Below are 24,191 nucleotides of genomic sequence, written 5' to 3' on the forward strand. Positions count from 1 at the left end.
CTCATTCTACTACTGGCAGACGTACCTCGCCAGGTTAGTTGTTAGCATAGCGCTCTGGGTTCACTGTTGGTAATTGTTGGCAATTGTCGTTGATAATTGTTTCACCGCTAGTAGCATGCCTAGCACCATCAAGCCCTTTAAAGGACAGCCAGTAAGGAGGAAGCTTCCAGATGTGGTACCAGCTCGATTTCTTTATGTCTAATGATCCAAGGGTGTGGTAGCTTCAGCCACTGAATCCTAACAAGTTCTGAAGAACAGCCAAAGGCAGTGGCAGTAACCTGTAACGTTGGGGCAGAGAGCAGCTTTATGTAGTCCCATTGACTGAAAGCTGCAAAAGAGATAATCTATAACTGACACTGAGATTATTACTTGAAAGCCTATTGTATACAGCAGAGGCATTGTCTTACAAGGCTGTCTGGTGCACAAAAGCAGTATTCTTTGGTTTAGGTGATAAAATGCTTTAGGAAGCAGGGCCCTATTAAGCCCCATTACCACAGCACTCTCCTACGACTAGAGTTGAGCCTTTCAACAAAAAGAAAATAAAAGATATTATAAACTGAGAAAGAAGGACTATAAGGGAAGGTGTGCCTTGTCTCAGAAGAGAGACAGCAGGAAAGATGACTCTCACAAACACCTTTTAGATTATTAAAAGTTCATGGTGTTCTGTTGAGAAAAATACGCTAAATTCTTATTCCTTCTTGCCTGTGACTTGAGTTCCAAACCTGCGTCAAATAGTCATGGAGGTTTTTTCCTTTTTCCTATTGAAAGCCAGGAGGGAGATAGGTCGGAAAGTGGGCATGCAGCTTCGAAGATGGGTTTCGATTCGGATCTTGTGCCAAAAGGAGACAATTGGACAGAGGTGTAGGAGTCTGATGCTCTCAGGAAGAGGGAAATCTTGCTGCAGCTTGGGGTTTGCACATCAGATGATGGCATGACGTAGTTCTTGAAGAGGGTTCAGCTTCACTGTGGAGAGCGCAGAACCTGGGATCACTCCCTGGTTCTTAACTTAGGAGCTACGTGATTGTGGGCCATGTGCAAATGTATCATGGGATGTAAGGAGATGTGCTGTGGGGAGCACAGTGTGGAAATGAGGGTTAGATTAGACGGTAAGTGAAGGAAGAGGGGGAAATGGGGAAGTCAGGAGAAGAGGTGATGTTTCCCCAAATCTGGATGGGCACTCACAGATCACTCTCTCTCTCTCTCTCTATATATATATATATATATATATATATATATATATATATATATATATATATATATATCCTGAGATAGAATCAAGGAAGATATGGAAGTTAACAGACAACAATGAAAGCTCACATCAGGTTCACCTTAATGCTCTTCGCACTCTTGCTTTCCCACTGCTTCTTGGGAACTTGGAGACTGACGCTGTCCTTGTGGTCCTTGATTAGTGCTCATCCTTGGGGGGTTTGCGACTCTTTTTAGGACTTCACTGTAGATTCCAGGATCTCAGGTTAGCTCCTATTTCCAGAATTACTTTTCTGATTTGTTGAGCTTCAATATAAGTATTTCTTTAACATAAGTCTTCCACAAAGAAGTCAAATATAAAAATAGAATAAATTTATCAACCCAACAACTTAGCACTTAAATATATATATATATGTGTGTATATATATAGATATAGATATAGATATAGATATAGATATAGATTTAGATTTAGATATAGATATAATGATATAGGAGAGACAAGACTTACCTCTCCATAGCTTGGAGCCTGGCTACAGCAGCAGAAACAGCATAGTTAAGAAAGAGTGGCTTTGCTTGGGGAAAGCCCAGGACAAGGTTGGCCCAGGATAGAGGTAGAAATACTGTGTAAGCATCCAGAAGGATGTGGAAGAACCACTGAGACATGATTTTTATTTACAAGGAATGAAAACTTTTACAAAACTCTCTAGCAATTAGTTTTCAACGGTGAAGTTGACATCATTTACTTGACCGCTAAGTGCTTCCAAACTCTTTGAACAGGAGTGCTCATGGCACTTGGATAGTTGTGAAGAATTTTTGACATTTAACAGAAAGTTGTGCACGTATAAAACGTGTCAGTTCTGGGTAGCATCAATCGGGTAGAAGGCAGTGGTCTATAATTTCTCAGCTATGTTAGAATGAATTTACCTCCTACCATTCGCATAAGAATATGGAAGGGAATTTTTGTTTTTGTTTTTATTTTGTTTTGTGTGTGTGTGTGTGTGTGTGTGTGTGTGTGTGTGTGTGTGTTTCTAATTATGAAGAGAACCATTGTAGACCTGGAGACAGTGCAAGCGGGGTTTGAGATAGTGATGGTGACTTCAAGTCCCCATCCAGACATCCACCATGCCCTCTTGCACCGTGTCAACAAAAGAAACTACCGAACCTACAAATGGCAAGATTTCGTCATCAAGATGCATTCAGTGTCCTTAAAAAGACTGCAGGTAAAAAGATAGAGCAAGGGGAACACTCTTCCATTGCTGCTGAGAGTGCAAACCTGGACCACCACTTTGGAAATCAATTTGGCAGTTTCTCAGAAAACTGAGAATAGTTCTACCTCAAGATCCAGCTCTACCACTCCTGGGCGTATCCAAAAGATGCTTCACCATTCCACAAAGACACTTGCTCAGCTATGTACATAGCAGCTTTATTCATAATAGCCAGAACCAGGAAACAACCTAGATGTCCCTCAACTGAGGATGAATAAAGAAAATGTGGTACATCTACACAGTGGACTACTATTCAGCTATTAAAGACAAAGACACTGTGAGTTTTGTAGGCAAGTGAATAGACCTTGAGAAGATCATCCTGAGTGAGGTAATCCAGTCTCAAAAGGATATGCATCATATATATCACTTATAAGTGGATATTAGTAAAAAAATTCAGGATACCCATGTTACACTCCACAGACCCAAAGAAGCTAAACAAGAAAAGCTCAGGTGAGGATGATTGAATCTCATTTAGGAGGGAGAATAAAATAGTGATAAGAGATAGATAGAGGGAGGGAACTGGGAAGGAAGGGATGGAGAGGGGAACGGGGAGCTCAGTATCAGGTGTGGGGAGGGACAGGAGGGATGATCAGATGGCCATGAGAATGAATGAAACCTGCAACTGACAGGGGTGAGGGAGTATGGGGGGGCATCTCCAGGAAGAGAGCTGGAAGAAGAGAGGCACTTAAGAATCAATGGGCATGTCCTTAAACTGTGACTCACAGAATTGGAGATATGGGACCTGTAGACAGGGAGGAACCCCAGTAGAACAATGGGGACATCGACCCCACAAAACTATCAACCGGAAATTTATCCTGTCTACAAGAAATTCAGGGAACAGAGACTGAGGAAACAACCAAACAAAAACTGGCCCAATTTGAGATCCATCCCATGGGCAAGCACCAATCCCTGACACTCTTAATGATATTCTGTTATGATTGCAGATAGGAGTCTAGCATGGCTGTCTTCTGAGAGGCTCCACCCACACAGCAGCTCACTCAGACAGATGCAGGCACCCACAACCAAACAGTGGATAGAGCGTGGGAACTCTTATGGAAGAACAGGAGGAAGAATTGAAGCCCCAAAGGGGATAGGAACTCCACAGGAACACCAACAGAGTCAACTAACCTGGACCCTTGGGACTCTCAGTCTGAATCACCAACCAAAGAATATCTGAGGAGGGCTGGATCTAGGCCTCCCTGCACCTATGTAGCAGATGCACAGCTTGGTCTTCATGTGGGTCCCAAACAAACGGAGCAGAAGTTATCCCAAAAGCTGTCGCCTGGACATAGGACATGTTCTTCTGGCTGGGCTGCCTTGTCTGGCCTGAGTGGAAGAAGATGTGCCTAGCCTCACAGATACTTGATATGCCAGGGTGGAGGGATACCCAGAGGGGCCAGCACCTGCTCAGAGGAGAAGGAGAGGGGGAGGGGGAAATTGTGAGAGGGAGTGACTGGGAGGGGGCCAGTGAGCAGGATGTAAAGTGAATAAGTAAAATAAGCATAATTGAAAAAAAGAGTTAAACAAAAAAAGACCACTGACTGGAGAGAGCAGCAGCACACGTCACAAGAAAGAGTACGAAGGAAGCAGACGATAAAGACTGCAGGTAGAAGGCCTGTTGACTTATTCCCAAGGAATGGCTTCATCAGTTCGCTCTGTCATGACTGGCCAGACGTAAGCATTGCTCTCAAGTCACTCCCTTGCATGTAGTGTTTAAAATTTCCTCCTGATCACAAGAAATCATTGAAAATGCCCTAGGAGAAGGCCACACTAGAGAAACTTTCAAAAATGCCCACCACACCAAAACACTGATGTGTTCACAATTTAGTCTGAACAAAGAACCTTAAAACAATCCCTTTCCCATTGTTTCTAAAAGCGTGTAAAAGTTCTCTAAATGTAATTTTATCACCTTTTCCTTTTTTGCTATTTATGAACATATGTGTTTTTTATGATATTCACAACATACTTGTGTCACAAAATTCAAATTTAATTTCCTGCAATTACTGCACAATATGCATGGCAAAAAACACTGATATAAAAATGACAGGAAATAATGAATAGTTACTCCATTTCTCCTAAGTTACCTTTTGGAAATAAAACTCAAGTGTAACCCAGCTGAGGTTTCTGACTGGCTGTCTCCAGCCGGTCTTGTTTGGAGGCACTGGTAATAATCGTTAGCATTTTTTAAATGTTCCAAAGTAGCAGGGTTGAGTTTATTGGGAAATTATCCTCCCACACATCAGAGATTTAAGATAGGTTGTAACTTCCTTCACATTTCCCAGGAAATGTGCATGGTTAGTTGCTAGTTTGTCAAGGATATTTTGCACTTTTCAATTTCAACTCAAGTGAATGCAGTTGAGCTAACTTACCCATGATATTATATACTTCGCTCCTTAAAGGTGGCAATCAGAACCTTGTGAACAAAAAGTTACTTACGGTAGAGGTATAGGAGACAGTCTTCCACATCCGCTCTCCATGGAACTGCTAAAAGTACATCGATGAGGAGGCCTGAGTTCAGGACCAAAAAGTCTTCTCTACTACTGACTACTCAGGAACAAAAATCTTAACCATGTAATGTATATCCAGTACTAAACTGTGGGTTTCTACATCATAGATTTCCAGGCTATTAAGTGATATACATCATGGGCTTGATATAATGTAAGCTTTCAGCACATGCCAGAGATTATTAGGATAGTGGTAGTTTAAATAGAAATTAAACCATGTTCAGAATGTTCTTCGGTGTAGGCAGCAATGGCTAGCATACACTGAGATATGTGATGGAGTATACCAAGTTCTATTGAATGGATAAGGCCCCCTCATCTGGGTTTATTTGCTTAGTTCTAATTCAGACATCCTTAAAAGGAACAGAACATGCTTTTGCCTTAGCGGGTAAAATTTTCATGAAATGCAATCTCTGAATCGGTTTAACTTTCCCCAGATGTTCCCAAGTGGAGGAAAATTCTCATAGAAATTGGGAAAAGGAAGAAATAGAAGAAGGAAGGAAAGAAAAAGGAAGGACAAAAACAAAGAAACAAAGACGGGAAGAAAGAAAAGAAGGAAGGATTGCAAAGATGGTTGAACTCTAAAGATGATGCTCTTTGAAAAAACTAAGAAAGAGAGTAGAAAAAAAGAAAGACCAGCTTTTTCTAAGCAAGGTACACAATATGTATGTGGCTGATGTTTGTGGCTTAATTCCTGCAAGGGGCCCAGGCTTTTGGTGTTTTTTTCATTCCATAAAGGCACAAAACAGTCTTTCAATCAAAGCAAATAGGGCCTTCCTGTTCTGTTTGCTTTCTTGAGCAAACTCCACAATAATAAAACCCTTTGTTATTGAGACATAAGACGCCGTAAAAAAGACTACTGAAGACCTCTTTACGCACGCTTCACTCCCAGACTTGTCATTATTTCTTTGTGTTTTACTGATGACTCTAGTTTTACTGGTCTTCAGGCCCTTGGATGAGAGTTGACCAGAATGTAATAATCTGAGATGAATTAAGATATGCTGCAAATATCTGCCCAAAAGACTATTAGGATTCAGCAGGAAGACTGTTAAAAGGGAACAGATTCTTTGGAAGGGACTGATACAAAGTAATAAATCAATGATCATTTCTGGTTAGTCCTGGCTATATAACTGTGCTCCATGTTAAGAGTGGTATCATCTATCCTTTTTTAATTGGATATTTCATTTATTTACATTTCAAATGTTATCCCCTTTCCCAGTTTCCCTTCAACAAAGCCCCTATTACATACCCCTTCCCTGCTTCTATGAGGGCGTTACCCCACCCACTCGTTTCCCCCTCACCACCCAGCACTCCTCTATAATGGGGTATCAAGCCTTCATAGGACCAAGGGCATCCCTGCCCATTGATGCCAGATAAGGTCATCCTCTGCTACATATGCAGCTGGAGCCATGGGTCCATCCATGTGTACCTTTGGTTTGTGGTTTAGTCCCTGGGAGCTCTGGGGGATCTGGTTGGTTGATATTGTTGTTCTTCCTATGGGGTTGCAAACCCCTTTGGCTTCTCCTCCTCACTCCTCTGTTGGGGTTCCCGTGTTTAGTTCAATGGTTGGCTGTGAGCATCCACCTCTATATTGGTCATGCTCTGACAGAGCCTCTCAGGAGACATCCATATCAGGTTCCTATCAGTATGCACTTCTTGGCATCAGCAATAGTGACTGGGTTTGGTGTCTGCATATGGGATGGATCCTCAGGTGGGGCAGTCTCTGGATGACCTTTCCTTCAGGCTCTGCTCCACTCTTTGTCCCTGTATTTCCTTTAAACAGGAGCAATTCAGGATGGATTGGTTTTTAGGAGCTGATGTTATTCCAACTGTAAGAATTGCTTGTTTGGGGCTGGAGAGATGGCCCAGCAGTTAAGAGCACTACTTGCTCTTCCAGAGGTCCTGAGTTCAATTTCCCAGCAACTACATGGTGGCTCACAGCCATCTGTAACGGGATCCCATGCACTTTTCTAGTGTGTCTGAAGACAGCTGCAGTGTACTCATATAAATAAAAATAAATAAATCTTTTTTAAAAAGTAATAATTGCTTGCTTACATTATCCTCAAACCCAATTTAGTAGCTTACCTTGAATTCTAAAACAGACATCAGGAGCAGAATTAGTACATGAAGTATGACAGGTGACATGGGATAAACCTGTTTTCCTTAAAGTTCTCTCTGGAAGTTGACTCATGAGAATGACTGATCTCTTCTCTGTAGTCAATGGGATTCCCCCATGAGGTTCAACAGTTGTACACCAACTGGCTGGTTCCAACTACTTCCTTCCAATCAACCACAGCCTGGGTCTTCTTTCTGATCTTTTTCATCTTTTGGGCAACAAAAAAATTTTATTGTTGGATCCAACTTTGGGTTTCGAATATGAATTTATCACCCAGAGATGTTTTCATCTCTCCCATTTCATGGGCTTTTCTTTGGATATTGAAACATTTTAATTAAAAAGAACAGCTTAACGATTCTCACGTCTTTTTTTTATTTATTTTTTTTTTATTAACTTGAGTATTTCTTATATACATTTCGAGTGTTATTCCCTTTCCCGGTTTCCGGGCAAACATCCCCCTCCCCCCTCCCCTTCCTTATGGGTGTTCCCCTCCCAACCCTCCCCCCATTGCCGCCCTCCCCCCATAGACTAGTTCACTGGGGGTTCAGTCTTAGCAGGACCCAGGGCTTCCCCTTCCACTGGTGCTCTTACTAGGATATTCATTGCTACCTATGGGGTCAGAGTCCAGGGTCAGTCCATGTATAGTCTTTAGGTAGTGGCTTAGTCCCTGGAAGCTCTGGTTGCTTGGCATTGTTGTACTTTTGGGGTCTCGAGCCCCTTCAAGCTCTTCCAGTTCTTTCTCTGATTCCTTCAATAGAGGACCTATTCTCAGTTCAGTGGTTTGCTGCTGGCATTCGCCTCTGTATTTGCTGTATTCTGGCTGTGTCTCTCAGGAGAGATCTACATCCGGCTCCTGTCGGTCTGCACTTCTTTGCTTCATCCATCTTGTCTAATTGGGTGGCTGTATATGTATGGGCCACATGTGGGGCAGGCTCTGAATGGGTGTTCCTTCAGTCTCTGTTTTAATCTTTGCCTCTCCCTTCCCTGCCAAGGGTATTCTTTTTCCTCATTTAAAGAAGGAGTGAAGCATTCACATTTTGATCATCCGTCTTGAGTTTCGTTTGTTCTAGGGATCTAGGGTAATTCAAGCATTTGGGCTAATAGCCACTTATCAATGAGTGCATACCATGTATGTCTTTCTGTGATTGGGTTAGCTCACTCAGGATGATGTTTTCCAGTTCCAACCATTTGCCTACGAATTTCATAAACTCGTTGTTTTTGATAGCTGAGTAATATTCCATTGTGTAGATGTACCACATTTTCTGTATCCATTCCTCTGTTGAAGGGCATCTGGGTTCTTTCCAGTTTCTGGCTATTATAAATAAGGCTGCGATGAACATAGTGGAGCACGTGTCTCTTTTATATGTTGAGGCATCTTTTGGGTATATGCCCAAGAGAGGTATAGCTGGATCCTCAGGCAGTTCAATGTCCAATTTTCTGAGGAACCTCCAGACTGATTTCCAGAATGGTTTTACCAGTCTGCAATCCCACCAACAATGGAGGAGTGTTCCTCTTTCTCCACATCCTCGCCAGCATCTGCTGTCACCTGAGTTTTTGATCTTAGCCAATCGCACTGGTGTGAGGTGAAATCTCAGGGTTGTTTTGATTTGCATTTCCCTTATGACTAAAGATGTTGAACATTTCTTTAGGTGTTTCTCAGCCATTCGGCATTCCTCAGCTGTGAATTCTTTGTTTAGCTCTGAACCCCATTTTTTAATAGGGTTATTTGTTTCCCTGCGGATTCTCACGTCTTTATGATTGGATACGCTTGCGTCTTGCCTAACAGGCAGTATGTTTCCCAGTACCACTAGGAAGCAAATACATACGAGCAGTGGTTTCTACCAAAAAGCCATCTTGAAGTCATGTTTTGTACAGGCCAAGTTCACCATGAACAGAAGTCACTTGCTAGCAGCATTTCCACTTTAGTTGACAGTGTTGAAACAATCCAGTGCTGTCTGCTTTAGTTGAATGTCTTTTCCTGGGCAAATGTCCCAAGACTTGTTCCTCTCCATGAGTTAAGGAGCCGTATATGTGAACCATGTATGACATCCTAGTAAGCTATGTTTAAACATTCATAGAACTGACTTGCTGGGATGCTTGTTTTCCTTTGAATTAATACCAATTTTTTTAAAGATGAAAAGAAAAACAAAAGCTTTAAAATTAAACATTTCGTAACAGTTGCTCACTGAAAACAGCACTGGCAGATGAGGGTTGGGCATTCATTTGTGAGCTGGTTCTCATCTACAAGGCACAAAGTGTAAGACATGAGGAAGAATCCTCATCACAGGCTACAGCAAGGAAAGCAGCAAGTACCACACACTCTGGCTCTTCAGAACATACTCATTACATCCTGTTAGGCTCCATTTCTTTACATATAATACTGTAACGGTGACAAGCAGAACCAGAGCTGCCTGCATGAGGACAAAAGATAATGGAGAATGATGTTTGGAAATCATCTTTTAAGAGGAATAGTCAAAAGAAGTCGACGTGTGTTTTAGTCTTTGTTGTCTTCGTGTCCTTGGGAGAATACCCTGTCAAAGAGCAGAATCTGCTCTCTAGTGTTTCCTGCTGCAGAACAAGGAAGGGAGAGGAGATGGGAATATCAAATCTGTCAGACAGTCAAGTGGGTATATTTAAAAATCTGAGAGGTGAATTCTCCCATGATGCAATTCACCCAAGACACCTGGTCTCTGTGCTGGTTGGCTAGGAAGGGTTTCCCTTTGTCACAAAGGAGAGGAAACTCATCTAAAGGAGTCCCAAAATTTTAAAGTTTTCCTTGTTGCTATTTAGTCTTCCGTTTTGTCTCTGTCTGGCCTGCAGAACAAGTGTATGTATAGATGTGTGCATAGAGTGTCTACTCATGGACATGTGTTATCATGGCAGTCTATAATTAGTCAACATGGAAATTGTGGAAATCAAAATTTTGTACATGAATCATATCAGAAACATTTATAGAACCCATTGTTACTGCTAAGATATAAAATGTTCCTCACACATATTTGAATACTTAGCCCTGAGCTGGTGATGCTAGCTTGGAAAAGTTGTGGAACCTTTTAGGAGGTGGCACCAGCTGGAAGAAGTGCATCTCTGGCTAAATGGGCCTTTGGGTTTGTAGCCTGGACCAACTTCCTATCTCCTCTATGCCTCCTGGCTCGATGTGACCAAGCAACTATGGGACATGTCAGTCACCTTAGAGCTGATACCTACAGCCATGTCTTCCCTTCCACGATGAGAAGAATCTTCTCAAACCATGATCTCAGAAAGCTCTCTCTTTGCTTGTCTGCTCAGAGCGGTGAGGAAAGTTAAAAACACACACGTTGCTTCAAGACTGCAGAACATAAGTCGGTTAAAAATCCTTTTGCAAATGAAGACTTCTAAAGGGAACCTTTTTACTTCCTTGAACTGGCTCCTCTTGTAAAGAGAACATCTGCACATGGCAGCGGCATCGGACACCCCTCAAGTAATTAAGCCGAAGAAATTCTGCGCCTGTTGGAGTTATGGCTAAAGCAGCGCGGCTCCACCCCATTCCTCCTCTCATTGAATAAGCACTTCATTAGAATGATTCACACTGGAAATATTAACACTTAATTAATGAAATTCAGCGCCACCGAGAGCTGCAACATTAACTTCTTGTGCCCCGTGTGGAGATGAAGTCCTCTTCCCTGGCAGTCTTCCCATGTCTGGCATTAGCTAAAGGAATCTGCTTCACCTGTTTGAACCTGAACTTTCAAGTCTGAGACAAGGTGGAAGCGGGACCGGTGCTCCTGAGCAGAGGAGGATTGCGAGCAAACATGCAATCGGCTATGAGATATGTGTGATTCAAGGTGCCGTGGTGCAGCAGCGACTGCTCTGCCTGCACCAGCCAATCTCAGGGAATCAGGATCCAGTATCGGGCCTCACCAGTTAACCCCTCTTAAGTCACCAGCATGTTCACTGCCTGGCCACACACTGTGGAGGGTAGCCTTTCATCTCTGGGTTTCTGAGAGAGAGCAAATGACTACAGAGAGAGAGCCCATCTGAAGCAAAGCATGGGAACAAGGCTGTCTACAGTTAGGATCAATTGCCCGCGTTTAACAATACACACTTGGGTGGGAGTTAACCTTCAAAGGAGCTGACCTCAGCGTGGAAGAGATTACATAAAACTGTTTTATAATATATTAAATCTCATTTTCAGTATATAAAGTCACTGGCTTTGATTGGAGGCAGACTCGCGTTTTTATTTTCTTGGTGCTTTTATTCTTTAAATCTTTCTTTCTGTTTAAAGGTTTCTCTGCTCTTAAGGAAAAAAAATAGAGAAGAAGATTGACTGTTATCTGACTTCTGGCTAGGCAAATTCTGGGTGAGTAGCAAGTGTCCACATTCCCACTGAGTGGGACGCCTACACCACCATGCAAGTCACTAATTATTCTCTGCAATGCCCGTTACTACAGATCTACCTCTGAACTACAGACCCTCCAATCAAATATATACCACTGCCTAGAATATTTCCTTTTCTATTACACACAAAAATATTTAAGATGTTCCTATTTATAGTCTTTGGTGCCTAAAGATAAGATTTCAAACTGTTATCAAATTGTTTTAGGTAAGTTCTTCTAAAGACCAATTCCTACTGACAGTGTGACTGAAGCTGTTATCCTTACTTCAGTCCAAGGTCCCACAGGGTGTGTCGTCTCCTTATTCACCTGAGTCACTATAATAGGAGAAGCCATGATTTCAAGTCCCAGAGAAAGAGTGAGACTTAGCTTATGGAGAAAAAAAAATACAGATAATATATAGAATTTGCTGAGGCCGGGATCTATTTATACTGCTGATCCTGAACGTCCTGGACTTACATGTGCCTTCTGGGCTCAGGATAGCACTCATGATACCGTGGGGAGAGAAGAAAGTTCACTGAGTGGTTCACCCCTTCCATGAGGGCAGGAAAACCAAGAAGTAAAGATACACGGTTCTCGAGAGCCTTGGGGATTCAGCAGTCTGATTTCTGGGTTACAAGATCCTAGGACTCCTTCTTGGAAAAGGTATCGTAATAGCTTAAGTCTGGAGATTGCAAGGGTTTCCCTAGGGTACACTCACACACTTCTGTCCTGAATAAATGGATAGGGGTTGAATGGAGGCCAACTGAAAAAACTGGTTTGGAGAATGTCTTTAACAGATTTCCTTCCCCGTGAACTTCTCTTAATAAACTGAGGGAAACTCCAAAGTATAGTTTGAAGTTGGGATTTCACTACATGGGGACTCCGTACCTCTCAAGTTCAGGCACCCTTGGAAGACACAACTCCAAAGTTTTCATGGACAAGTCTGAAGATACTTGTACCTGATTTTTCCAGAGATGTACTGCACAGGTGGCTGACATGTTTGGGATAAAGCCATCCTGGTGATAACTTTTATTGATTTTTATGATGGCGATAAAAAGAAAGTGCAGCAAATCTGAAAAGGGATTTCAAATACAACTTTCCTGTGATATCGGGTTGCACGCTTCTAAATCACGAATACAAATGAATCTGTCTAAACTTGTGACATAATAAGAGAGCGACGGAAAAGTATTCATGTGTTATAAGGCATACTAGGGCAGTGGTTAGAGACAGGAAAAAAAAATCCTTCTTAGTGATTCTGTTGTTCTTAATGGATGAACAACTTAGATCATATAGATCACAGTATTAATTGTTCATAATCTCCATATGCGATGGACCCTGGCAGCACATTACTCATCAAATAAAATTTATTTCTGGTTTCGCTTGCATGTTTGCTATTTTAAAGAGAAATGTAGAAAGGGCTTGGAGCTGGGAGAGCAGAGAAGTGAGGAGGATCTTGGAGGATGGGGGAGTGAAAAGTGTAATAATATATTATTTGCAAAACATCTTTTAATAAAAAAAATGGAAAACAAAAGCGTTCAAAGCCAACTCCAACTACACAGTGTTTTGTCGCTTTTAGGCTTTGAGAGTTGTGCTGGTGGCAGCTGAGTCGCATGCCCTCTCGAGGGCTCATTTCAGGTGTTGTGCAGTGAGGTGCCTTACAAGAAACATCGAACTACAATGACAAGGGGAATGATCTGAAGATGTTCAAATACAGAAAAAAAATATAGTTATGCTTCTGGCTTAAAAGCACACATTTACCAAATGCTTCATGTCAGATTTCTACAGTGGTCTCATTCGTAAGCAACACTCAAGGTCAAGGAATAGTTGAAGTCCTTGGCAAGCCTAAGAGGAGCTAAGAGGGGCTATGTGCTTCTAGTCAGTGTTAAGTCACGTGGTTATATTGTGCTGGGATACAGACCTGAGAAGAGGTGAAGAGTGTCAAGAGTTGTTTCTTTTCTGTTACTAAAGATTGAGCTCCTGGGGCCTTGCCTATCATAGGCAAGCACACCACCATTGAACTATATTCCCAGCTCTCTTCTTACTGCGATCTATAGCAGGCTCTCGCAAAATGATCCTGGTTGCCTTCCTTTACAGGCTATACTGAACTGTACTTGAACTTGTAATTCTCTGACCTCATCCTCCTACATACCTAGGATGTCAGGCCTCGCTCAGGCTCCTCTTTAAATTAGATAAACATTAACTACAATCTCTACAGTCACTTCTTTAAAGAATATATGGGGCAATTTTTGCCAAGGTTGGATTTGTTCTAACCTATCCAATCTAGAAGAGTCTACCCTTTTGCTTCTTTTTTTCTTATTATTTTTAAAATGTTCATTATGTGTATTCATTGCACATAGTGCTATGCTATATAACAATATTCTATACAAGTATTGTATGTACTGTAAGTTAAACACATTTGTCATGTTCTCCTCCCCTACCCCCTTTCATCTTTCCCTCTCTTTATTCCTTGTTCCTTCTTCTTACACACATGCACTCACACACACACATGAATATTCATGTGCACACACAAGGAATTCACATCCAGTCTGGGGCTGAACTGGGGCTATAACTCAGTATCGGAGAACTTACCTAGCATCAAGACGACCCTCGGTTCATAGTATTTAAAGTGGATGTGGCAGTGCAAACCTCAAGACTAAACTCAGAGCCATGGTGAATTTGAGACTAGTATGAGCTAGATGAGACGAGAGAGAGAGAGAGAGAGAGAGAGAGAGAGAGAGAGAGAGAGAGAGGAGTTGTTTCTCTGGGGTGTTAAAATATTGAAAGAGTTGAAGTAGATGAGTATTGACCAGGTAAAAAGGCATTGGCTGAGACTCAGGAAAGATTATACCAGGGAGAAAGAGAACAAGGTAGGACTAGAACTTTTGTTCTCAGAAATTAAAAGATGAAATAGATTGAATAGGTGAGCTGCAAGCTCTCTTGGTCATTGATCATTATTTATCATTGGTTCAAACCCTTCCATTCATTCCTTTGGTTTCTCCCCTGCCGTATTGAAGTATGGTGAGGAAAAGCAGTTCATGTCTACTTAGCCAATTTGCTATGCTGAATTTTAAAGACAATGGTTGAAGAAAGTTAGGGACTAGGACAAAGGAAGGTGGCAAGAGGTGAGGAATAACTCAAGAAAACCAACCGGGGTGTGTGATCAGAAACAGCTAATCGGGAATAAGAAGTTTTCTGGGTAGCATTTGTTGGTCATCTTTCCCCGTCTCTATATGAGATAACAAATGAAGTTGGTACTCACATGAGCTGAACTCTGATCTAAGTTGGGTGCAGCCAAAGAACAGAAGCTCTTTTCGCTTTACACACACACAGGGATTACCCAGCCACCCAACATCTTCATCAAGTGCCTGTACATGCTACGGTTTGTGCTGCATGCTGGAAATGGGATAAGAGTAACACCTTGTTGGTATTCCTTAGTCATCTAAAGGTTTGTTGTGGTAACGTTGTTGCTGCTGCTGTTGTTGTTGATGGGTGTGTTGAGAAAATCCTCCCTCTGTTGCTGTAATGGTCAATCTTCATTAGTGCCTCGATAGGCTTTAGAATCACACAGGAGACAGATCTTGGTGTCTGTCAGGGTGTTTCCAGAGAGGTTTAACAGAGGAGCGAAGACCCGGAATGCAGGTATCAACATCCTGTGCCCTGGGCTCATGGACTAAATACAAAGGAATAAAAAAAGAAAGGAAAGTAAGCACCACATCCATCTCTCTGTTTCCTGACCACAGAGGCTACATTATCAGCTGCCTCAGACTCTCCGCCATGCCATAGGAACTGTGGTGAACTGTATTCCTTCAAACTATGAGCCAAAATGCATCCTTTATTCCTTAATTAGCTTTTACCTTTTTTTTCTTTTTTTCTTTTTTCCAGAGAAACAAGGAAAGAAACTAATGCTCTAGTCTAGGCAAGTCTCAAATCTGCATTTCTTCTCTTGTTTCTTAACTTTCCAAATACATGCATGCACCATCAGGCCTAGCTTTTAGATTTATAATACATAAATGCTTATGTAACACATAACCTGGGCGTGTAAATGAGCAGGTACTCAGAGCATGTGAAGAGTTGAGAAAGAGTCAAACATGGAGTGTTAATGATATTATATTTATTTTCCTGCTGAATAAACACCGCGGCCAAAAGCAGCCCAGGGAAGAAAGGATTTATTTTATCTTACAGGCTATATCCCATCCTTGAGAGAAGTCAGGCAGGAACCGGAAGCCGGAAGTAGGAGGCAGTAATGATGGAGGAACACAGCATACTTCCTCACTCCCCTCCTGTTCAGACCTAGTCAGCTTTCTTATACAGCCCAGGAACATACCAGGCTGACAGTGTCCTCCGTGGGCTAGACTCTACCAATTGGCAACTGAGGAAAATACCCCACAGACAGCTTCATAGGCCAACCTGCTGGAACCAGAGCCTCACTTCAAGTTTTTTCTGTCCATGTCTGTTAACAACTAATATTAGAATCACAAGTAACAACAGAGGGGGTTGTCATTGGAGTAATAATGAGGGGTTTTGGAAATGTGGGTATTGACAGCGGAAACACACATGCCTCAGAGATTCACCTGTCTCCTCTCTAAATCCCTAGTGCTAGGATTCAAGCACACATTGCGCCTAGCTTTCCAACCTGACTCCGTGTATTTGAACTCAGACCCTGGTGCTGGCAAAGTAATCACTCTACTGACTATGACATCTCTCCAACCCTTCTGCTGATGCATTCTTACTGAACATCTTTTGTTCTAAACCAGTGTGGGAGAAGAGAGCTAAAACGGGGCTCTGGTGAGAACATGTAAAATGCACTGAGTGTGTGTGTGTGTGTGTGTGTGCGCGCGCACGCGCATGTGCTATAGAATGGATGTTTATTAATGATTAACATAGTGCAAAAGCTATTTACCCTCAATTCATAGCAATTCAGTGTAATTACAGTTACACTGTTGGAACAATGCTACTCTATCTTGAGGCATAGCTCCTCAATTGAACATTGAGCATATTCAGTGATGATGTCCACTGATCTCTCCATATTTTTAGTAAGGAAATCCAATCATCTTCTTTTGATAAGTAGCAACATCACATGGCTTTCGGTTCTTCCTTTTTATGTTATTTCATTTTAGGATCTAAAGCAAGAACGAGAATTTTAGACACAACTGATGCAGCGGTTGCCAATCAAAATTTGGCTGAAAGGATGGGGAAACACTGTAGAAATGGAGGACAGACTTCGAGGAGCACATGGGTTGATGGCAGATATGACAGCATGGAAACCCTGACAACAGTACTGTCAGTGAGATGTATGGTTCCCAGGAACACCCAGGGTCTTGAGTTTGAGTCATTGGTGGCTTATACTGAAGGGAAAACCGAACAAAATGAGACTTTCTATTTCAAGGAAAGAAGGGCTTTAAAATCCTATAAACAAGTGTTCTAAGGCTTCTGGGAAACCAAATAGCTTTTACCAAACAACATTTGATGAATTAAGTGCAAATAACTTAGAGGCATGTGGATTGGATTTCCTTTAAAGTGCACATGGGTTTAAAAGTTAAAAGGGGAAAATTTGCTTTGTGAAAGCCAATTTGAGCTTTGTTACACCCAATAAAAGGAGGTGGAATTGTGTTTCCTCCCATGAATGTATCAGTGTATTAAACACTCCAGTAATAATCACTTATTGTTCAGATCCTTTTCTACTCCTTCGGGTGTGCTGAGAATAGAATTCTGTGTTTTACTACTGCGTAAGGTAGGCCTGAGACAGTGCCTTGACTAACCTCAGGATGATTGAGAATTCTCTTAGACAGGTGCCAAGGGACTGTGATCAACAACTCCACACAGCAGGGCAGGTTTTAAATAAGCCCAGGGTTGGGATATTGTCTTCTTTCAATGCTACAAAAAGGATTTGCAATGTAAGGAATACAAGGTACACAGCAAAGGCCCTGTGATTCTGTTCCAGCATCAGCTTGGACAAGTGAATCCTGGGGAAAAGACTAGCCAGGTCTCCATCACAGTTTACCACAGGAAAGCTGATAAGAGAGCCGTGAGGACACAGAAAGATCATAGGGAAAAGGACTGGGGAGCCATTACTCATTTCAAAAGTACAGTTTTCCTTGGATTCTAATAATGCTTACCAGGATTTAAAAACATACCGTATATTCGATTCATTGGTAGCATTTACAGCATACTCCCCAAACACTTCTAACATGTTGATTCACCCAGAAGAATCACAGAAGAAAAAAAAATAATGGAATTGTTTTGCGTTTGGGATCAACTAAGACCATGTTGTACTGAGCTTAGTGTCCCCCCAAGTCATATGCCACATTGATGACAGAGAGGCAAATGGGTGCCACATGGTGGGTTGTCATACTACATTTCTCAGGGATAGAGAAAAACTACATTCATGCTCAGTTTAGATGTAACAGGAGTTACAAAACGCAGTTAGCGGAAGTTGAAGATGCACCATCCACAGGTACACAGACCAACTGTGCTATACCCTACAGAGAAGCACACTTCAATTCAGAGACTGGCCTTTGAATCACTGGGGAAGGAGAAAGGTCTGGAAGATAAGTGTGCAAGCAGCATAGCTCTCAGTAGACATCGTCAGTTTTCTCTGCTGAGTTCTGGGCTCTTGGTCTCTGCCCTGGGAAAAGAAAAGAAAAGAAAAGAAAAGAAAAGAAAAGAAAAGAAAAGAAAAGAAAAGAAAAGAAAAGAAAAGAAAGGTCCCTTTAGCATTCTGAATCTTTGTTACTTCCCCTTCCGAGAAAATAGCTGAAGGTTTAGACCTAAGCACATAAAAAGACGTCAATGTTTTTAATTGTGTTTTTTAATATATAGAGAAATAGTTAGCTTTAGCTTAGGACTAGTCTATGCATGCAAATAAATAGAAATCTGAGATTTGATAGTGATGAAAACTACCATTTTCAATTCTAGAAAACTGCTTGTCTACCATTTGCAGTCATTGAAAGACTTTCATAACAGACTGTCAATGTGTATCTATGCGTTCCCTCTATCCTTCTCTCATCAACTCCTGCCCGTTGCTTCTTTTAGGGTATAACTATCATTTAATTCCTCTTACCTGCTAAGTAGCCTGCTTACTGTTTAGTGAGTACTTACTTTCCCATGCATTACCCCCATAGAGAAGGGGTGCTCTCCCCAGGGATCAAAGACCTTTGCTTATATTTTACTACTGTCTCATCCATCCTGCTCTGACTCTGTAGGAATTGCCCCTAGACAGTCAAGAGGACCAGATTCTACCAGATTTTGTGTCCCAGCTTTGAAGGAAGTCTCCACCTGGGAGCCAGTCTCAGCCTGCTCCACACACAGTTTGTTCAGAACCCATGGGGACAAACTGTAAACTATGATTGTAAACCAAAGCCCAGCATCTGGAACGAGGTGGCATTGGTCCCTAATCTACAGGCATAGAGAGGACAAGAAGAAGATAGCATGAGGCTCCTGATATCCACAAATTTAACAACCTCCATGACCCAGGTGAGCTCTTTAAACGGTGCCCATTCTGAAATGACCGTTAGGCTGTGTGAATGCAAATGTGAAAATTCTGCCCTATCCCAAAGTAAGAGTGTTAGGACATGGGACCCTTGTGAGCTAACCATGATTAGATGTGGTCATAAGACTGGAGTTGCTGTGGATTTGTGTTGTTACATAAATTAATTATGAAGGTTCCAAGAACCTGCTTGCTCCCTCTGCTCTTCGCCATGTGAGGAGACAAACGGACAACAGACTACAGTCAAAAGAAGGCAAACACTGGTGCTCACCATGCAGGTACCGGGATCTCAGACGTCCCAGTTCCACGATGGTGAGAAATAATTCTCTCCTGTTCATAAGGTGCTCTGTTACTGGCATTCTGTTTTAGTAGGCTACCTTGAATATGCACACCACAACAAGGATTATTCATGTATGAAGACAACAGCATAAATACCTGTGCCTTAAGAAAATTGAATTAGTATTTGAAAAAAATTTCAAAAATCAATTTTCAGGTCAAGACGACTACTCTTACGACCATTTGTTTAACATTTAAGGAAGGAAAATGTACTGATTTTATAGAATTCTTTTCCAGAAAATCTGTTTGTTTTATAGTATCTCATGTATCCTGGCATAGCACACACTGTGTAGCTAAGGGTAACCTTGACAATCTGACCCCCTGTGTCCACCTCAGTGCACTGTGACTACAGGTCATTATGTGCTATTTATGAGGCTCTAGGGCAGTGGTTCTCAATCTCTGGGTCTCAGTCCCTTTGGAGTTTGAAAGTCTATTCCGCCAGGTTACTAAGACCATCAGAAGACACAGATATTTACACCACAATTCATAACGATAGAAAAACTACAGTCTAAAGTAGTAACAAAAATAATTTTGTGGTTGGGGGTCACCACAACATGAGGAACTGTTCCAAAGGGTCACAGCCTTGGGAAAGTTGAGACCTACTGCTCTAGGCATGAACTTAGGGCTTTGAGCATGCCGGGCAGACTTGCTACCCACTGAATTACAACCTGAATTGCAACTGTAGCCTCAGAAAGCTAGAAAGGATGTCATTCTGGTGTGATCTTTCTTGAGACCAGCATCAAGCTGACTGAAAACATTACAAGGTAAGATCCATAAAAATGTCCCTCGTGAACATGTATAACATTTTTCTTTTGAAACGTTAACTGATTTTTAAAGATCTGACAAAACGTGAAAGTACAAAAAATTAAAGATATAATTAAAAGGTAATCATTAAAAATTTAAAATATATAAGCCCATGTGTCTTTAGTGTAAACGGTTTCTTGGCCACAAGCTAAAATCATGGTATATTAGAGTGAATTGATAAACTATATTTCACGGATGTTAAAGGTACAGGCTAAGACACATAAGGCAGTTGTGTTCCGTGGTCCATCAGTCACCTTTATTCCTTGTTTCTTGCCACTTGACCATTGAGAGTGATGTCAACATCTATGTGATCAGAGTGAGCTAATTACTACTTCTTCTTGATGGTGATGAGTGAGCATTATGATTTTTTTATAGTTTTGATAGAGAAGCTAGTTTTTTACACTTGCGTCTGCTGATTTTAGCCACCTGAAAATATCCGCTGCCAAAAGACCACTAATTCTACCTCTGGAAGAATCAAAAGATGGGCTGAGGGAGGCAGTCTGTTATCTGTTCAAAACCCTTTTTCTAGTGAGGTATTCTGGGCACCGTGCCACAGGCTAGTTTCTTCTATGGGTGTGACAGTGAAAGAATCTGATGTGATCTTCATACGTCTTGATAAAATTGTCCTAGCCAACTGTTAATACATATCACACATATGCTAGGAAATATCCTGCAATCGTTCTGAGTACTTACATATGGTCCGTACTATGTCATGGTAGCTATCCCTTTTGGGTAAGGAGATGAGTATAACAGAATTGTCTTATTCTCTCATACTGAGAAATATTTCAGGTTTAAGGATCAGACCTCAAATGCCTTAACTAAGGATTTATTAACAAGTTAAAAAAAGGGGGGGGGCTGGGGATTTAGCTCAGCGGAAGAGCGCTTGCCTAGCGAGCCCAAGGCCCTGGGTTCGGTCCCCAGCTCCGAAAAAAAAATAAAAAAAAAAATAAAAAAAAAAAAGAGGATGAGGAAAGTCATGAAAGCCAAAGCAATAAATATCTTGCCCTGAACTGGTGCTAACTGGCATTGCTGTAATAATCCACAATTAAATATAAATCACTTCCCTGTTTGAACTTTGGATCAGTACACAGACCTAGTACTAGAGAAGAATCAAGATATTTTCAGACCTAACTCTCCTCAAGAGCGGGCTACCATAAGAGCTAGTTGAAGGCTCTAACAGCTTTCTTGTTTTGAGACCAAGACGTTCACCATAATGATGATGTCAGGCTTTCCTTTCAAAATCTGTTTACTTCCAGAAAATGAAAATAACATCTGTAAAACAACAAACAACAACAACAACTACAGCAACAACAACAACAACAAAATCCCTGAAATTTGAAAGAGAGAATCTTTCAATGGCTAAAATCTTCCCCATGGTGCCAGAAGTAGCTCACCCACAAGATGGCAAAGAGTTCAACTTCAGATGCCAAAATAATAAAAATCATAGTTTCAAAAATGTCTGTGTAGCATACTGTATAGCGAACAAGCACAAAATGGTTACACATGGATTCCCTGGTACTAATTTTATAGCGTGAAAGATGACTTATATTAGTTGGGCAATAACTTCAAAGGAGGAGCTCTAAAAAAGACTGTTTCTAGAAATGCTTTCAGGATTGCTATGCCACGGGGGTGTGGCTTAAAAGTCAACTGCTGCAAAGTCTCGGCTCGGCGTGATGGAGAAAGGACGGGGCGTGCTGTGCGGGGGGTGTTGCCTCTAGTGTCAGTTTATGAGTTCCATATTTGCTTTCCGCTCATGTAGAAAACGTTTCTAATCTGACAGCAACATCTTTTAGGAATCTGGCAAGGCAGTTCTTATTTCATACTTTTTCCAATGTAGCTCTATTATGTACACATAAAGCATATATATAGCAATTTGTTGTGGCATAGATGCTACTGCTGGAAGACTGAGTAGATGGGAAATGGCTTTTATGGTTGGGATGGTGGTCTGGAGGCTGCTGGGATCCAATTTCTCACTGTTTTGAAAGACTGGTTTTCTGTCTCATATGATTAGCAATTAATAGTATTATTTTGCTTCTGTATGTGGGGGCACCTAAACTACCTTCTAGACCATACAACACAGACTATCGACTGGCAGGAAAAATCACATGAACTTTGATTCCAATGGCCAGCATAGAGTTTATCTTTGAAATGGAATTGGGAAGCCTGGTATGATGGAACATTATCTACTATTCTAGTACTCAGGAAGCTTAAGCAAGGTAATCATTTGAGCTCAAAGCCATCCTAGGCTATATAGTGACGACCAGCCTGAAATAAGTACAAAAACACTGTATGAATAAAGCCAATGAGATGAACTTCGAATTTCAGAGCCTGTCATGCTTTCGCATCACCCATTTTTCCTTGGATGGCATTGTTTATGACTGCCTAAAGTCCTTATTTCTCAAAGACAGAAACCTTATACTTTTCACTGTGCTGCTTTTACACAAGAACATAGACCATTTACCTTATCCGTAACAGCAGATTAAAAAATTGGTTCAGAAGAAGATACTAGGGACATCCTTTCTGATTCAGTTGACAATGGAAGTGATAGAAGTTCCAGCTTAACAGGTAGCATGCACAGCATGAGTCTCTATTGAATTGGCAATAGTAGTGGGAGGCGGTAAGCTGCCCCTTGAAGTACATTTTGGATTATAGTTAGTAAAATAATCTCTATGACTGATTCTCTGGGATGCTGCATCCTTAATATAGTTTAATAAATTGCATCTTTTTATGAAGAATATATATTGCTTTCAATTAAGCAATCTAACAAATACAAGAAACTAAGAGACAGTGAACTTTTAGAAGACAAGGAAGCAACTCAAAACCCAAAGGGAGAAATATTTCTATACCCAACCAAACTATCAGTTCACTGTGAAGCCAAAGTAAATCTACTCTATATAAAGGACCATATACTTACAGCCTATGTGCATTTAAGAAGATGTTAGAAAGGGGAGGTGTAGTGACTCATGCTTTTAATTCTAGCACTTGGAAGGTAGAAGAAGGTGAATTTCTATGAGTTTTATGGCAGCATAGAAAATTTCAGGCCAGCCAGAGTTATGAAGTGAGATCCTGCCTCAAAAGAGAAAGAGAGAGAGAGAGAGAGAGAGAGAGAGAGAGAGAGAGAGACAGAGACAGAGACAGAGACAGAGACAGAGACAGAGACAGAGACAGAGAGACAGAAACAGAAACAGAAACAGAAAGAAAGCTATCAGATGTAAATCCACAGACCAGGACATGAGAATACATTTAGATATAAATATAATGCCCAACAGTGAGTAGCAGTAAAAGACAGTAAGGAGAAATCTGGGGGTAAATTTTGTGCATTGAACCTAATGAAACAAAATAAAGGTTAAAAGAAAATAGGTTCATAATTTAAATAGATTATGGAGGAGAGGATGAGCTGGTGAATAGCTATGTGCAATCAGAATTAAAATGCAAAAGAACTCCATATGTTGTTCAAAATAGTTACTTTTAAAAAACACAAATTTTGAAAAAATCAAAGATTATTGAAATATTTTATCCAAGTCAAAAGACAGATGTTCTTTCTATAATGATATCACACAAATATGATTATGACAAGTCATCAAGACAGGGACAGTCCTAAAAATAAAAGGTACAGTTCACTCATGAGCTACAGCAGCTCTATTTGTCCTCACTTAAAACTTAGGCCAAATAATTAAAGCAAAAATGTTCAGAAATGTGTGAAGAACATTGCAGCATGAATAAAAGAGGTCATTTTGATAAATTCCTCTCAGAATTTGACATTTTTTTAGAAGTAGAATAAAACTTATAAGGAAAAGAGACAAGGGAAAATATCTACTTTCAAAACTTTGTATGGAATAGAGTCCTGTTTCCCAACTACTTCAAAGTTATCCTAAGAAATCAGTCATATAAACACATTCTTTTTAATATATAAATTTCCAAATATTTTGATCATGGTTTCTCTTTCTTTGTGTTCTCCCAGCTCCTCTGCACTTCCCTATCCACCCAACCCCGCCTATTTTTTTCTATATTTAGAAATCAAATAAGTCAATAAAACAAAGTAAACAGACAAACAAAAGGCACAAGAAACACAAATGCATGCACACACACAAACACACACATACACACAATCTATGAGAACAC

This window comes from Rattus norvegicus, chromosome 18 (assembly GCF_036323735.1).
Source record: "Rattus norvegicus strain BN/NHsdMcwi chromosome 18, GRCr8, whole genome shotgun sequence".
NCBI classification, from domain to species: Eukaryota; Metazoa; Chordata; class Mammalia; order Rodentia; family Muridae; genus Rattus; species Rattus norvegicus.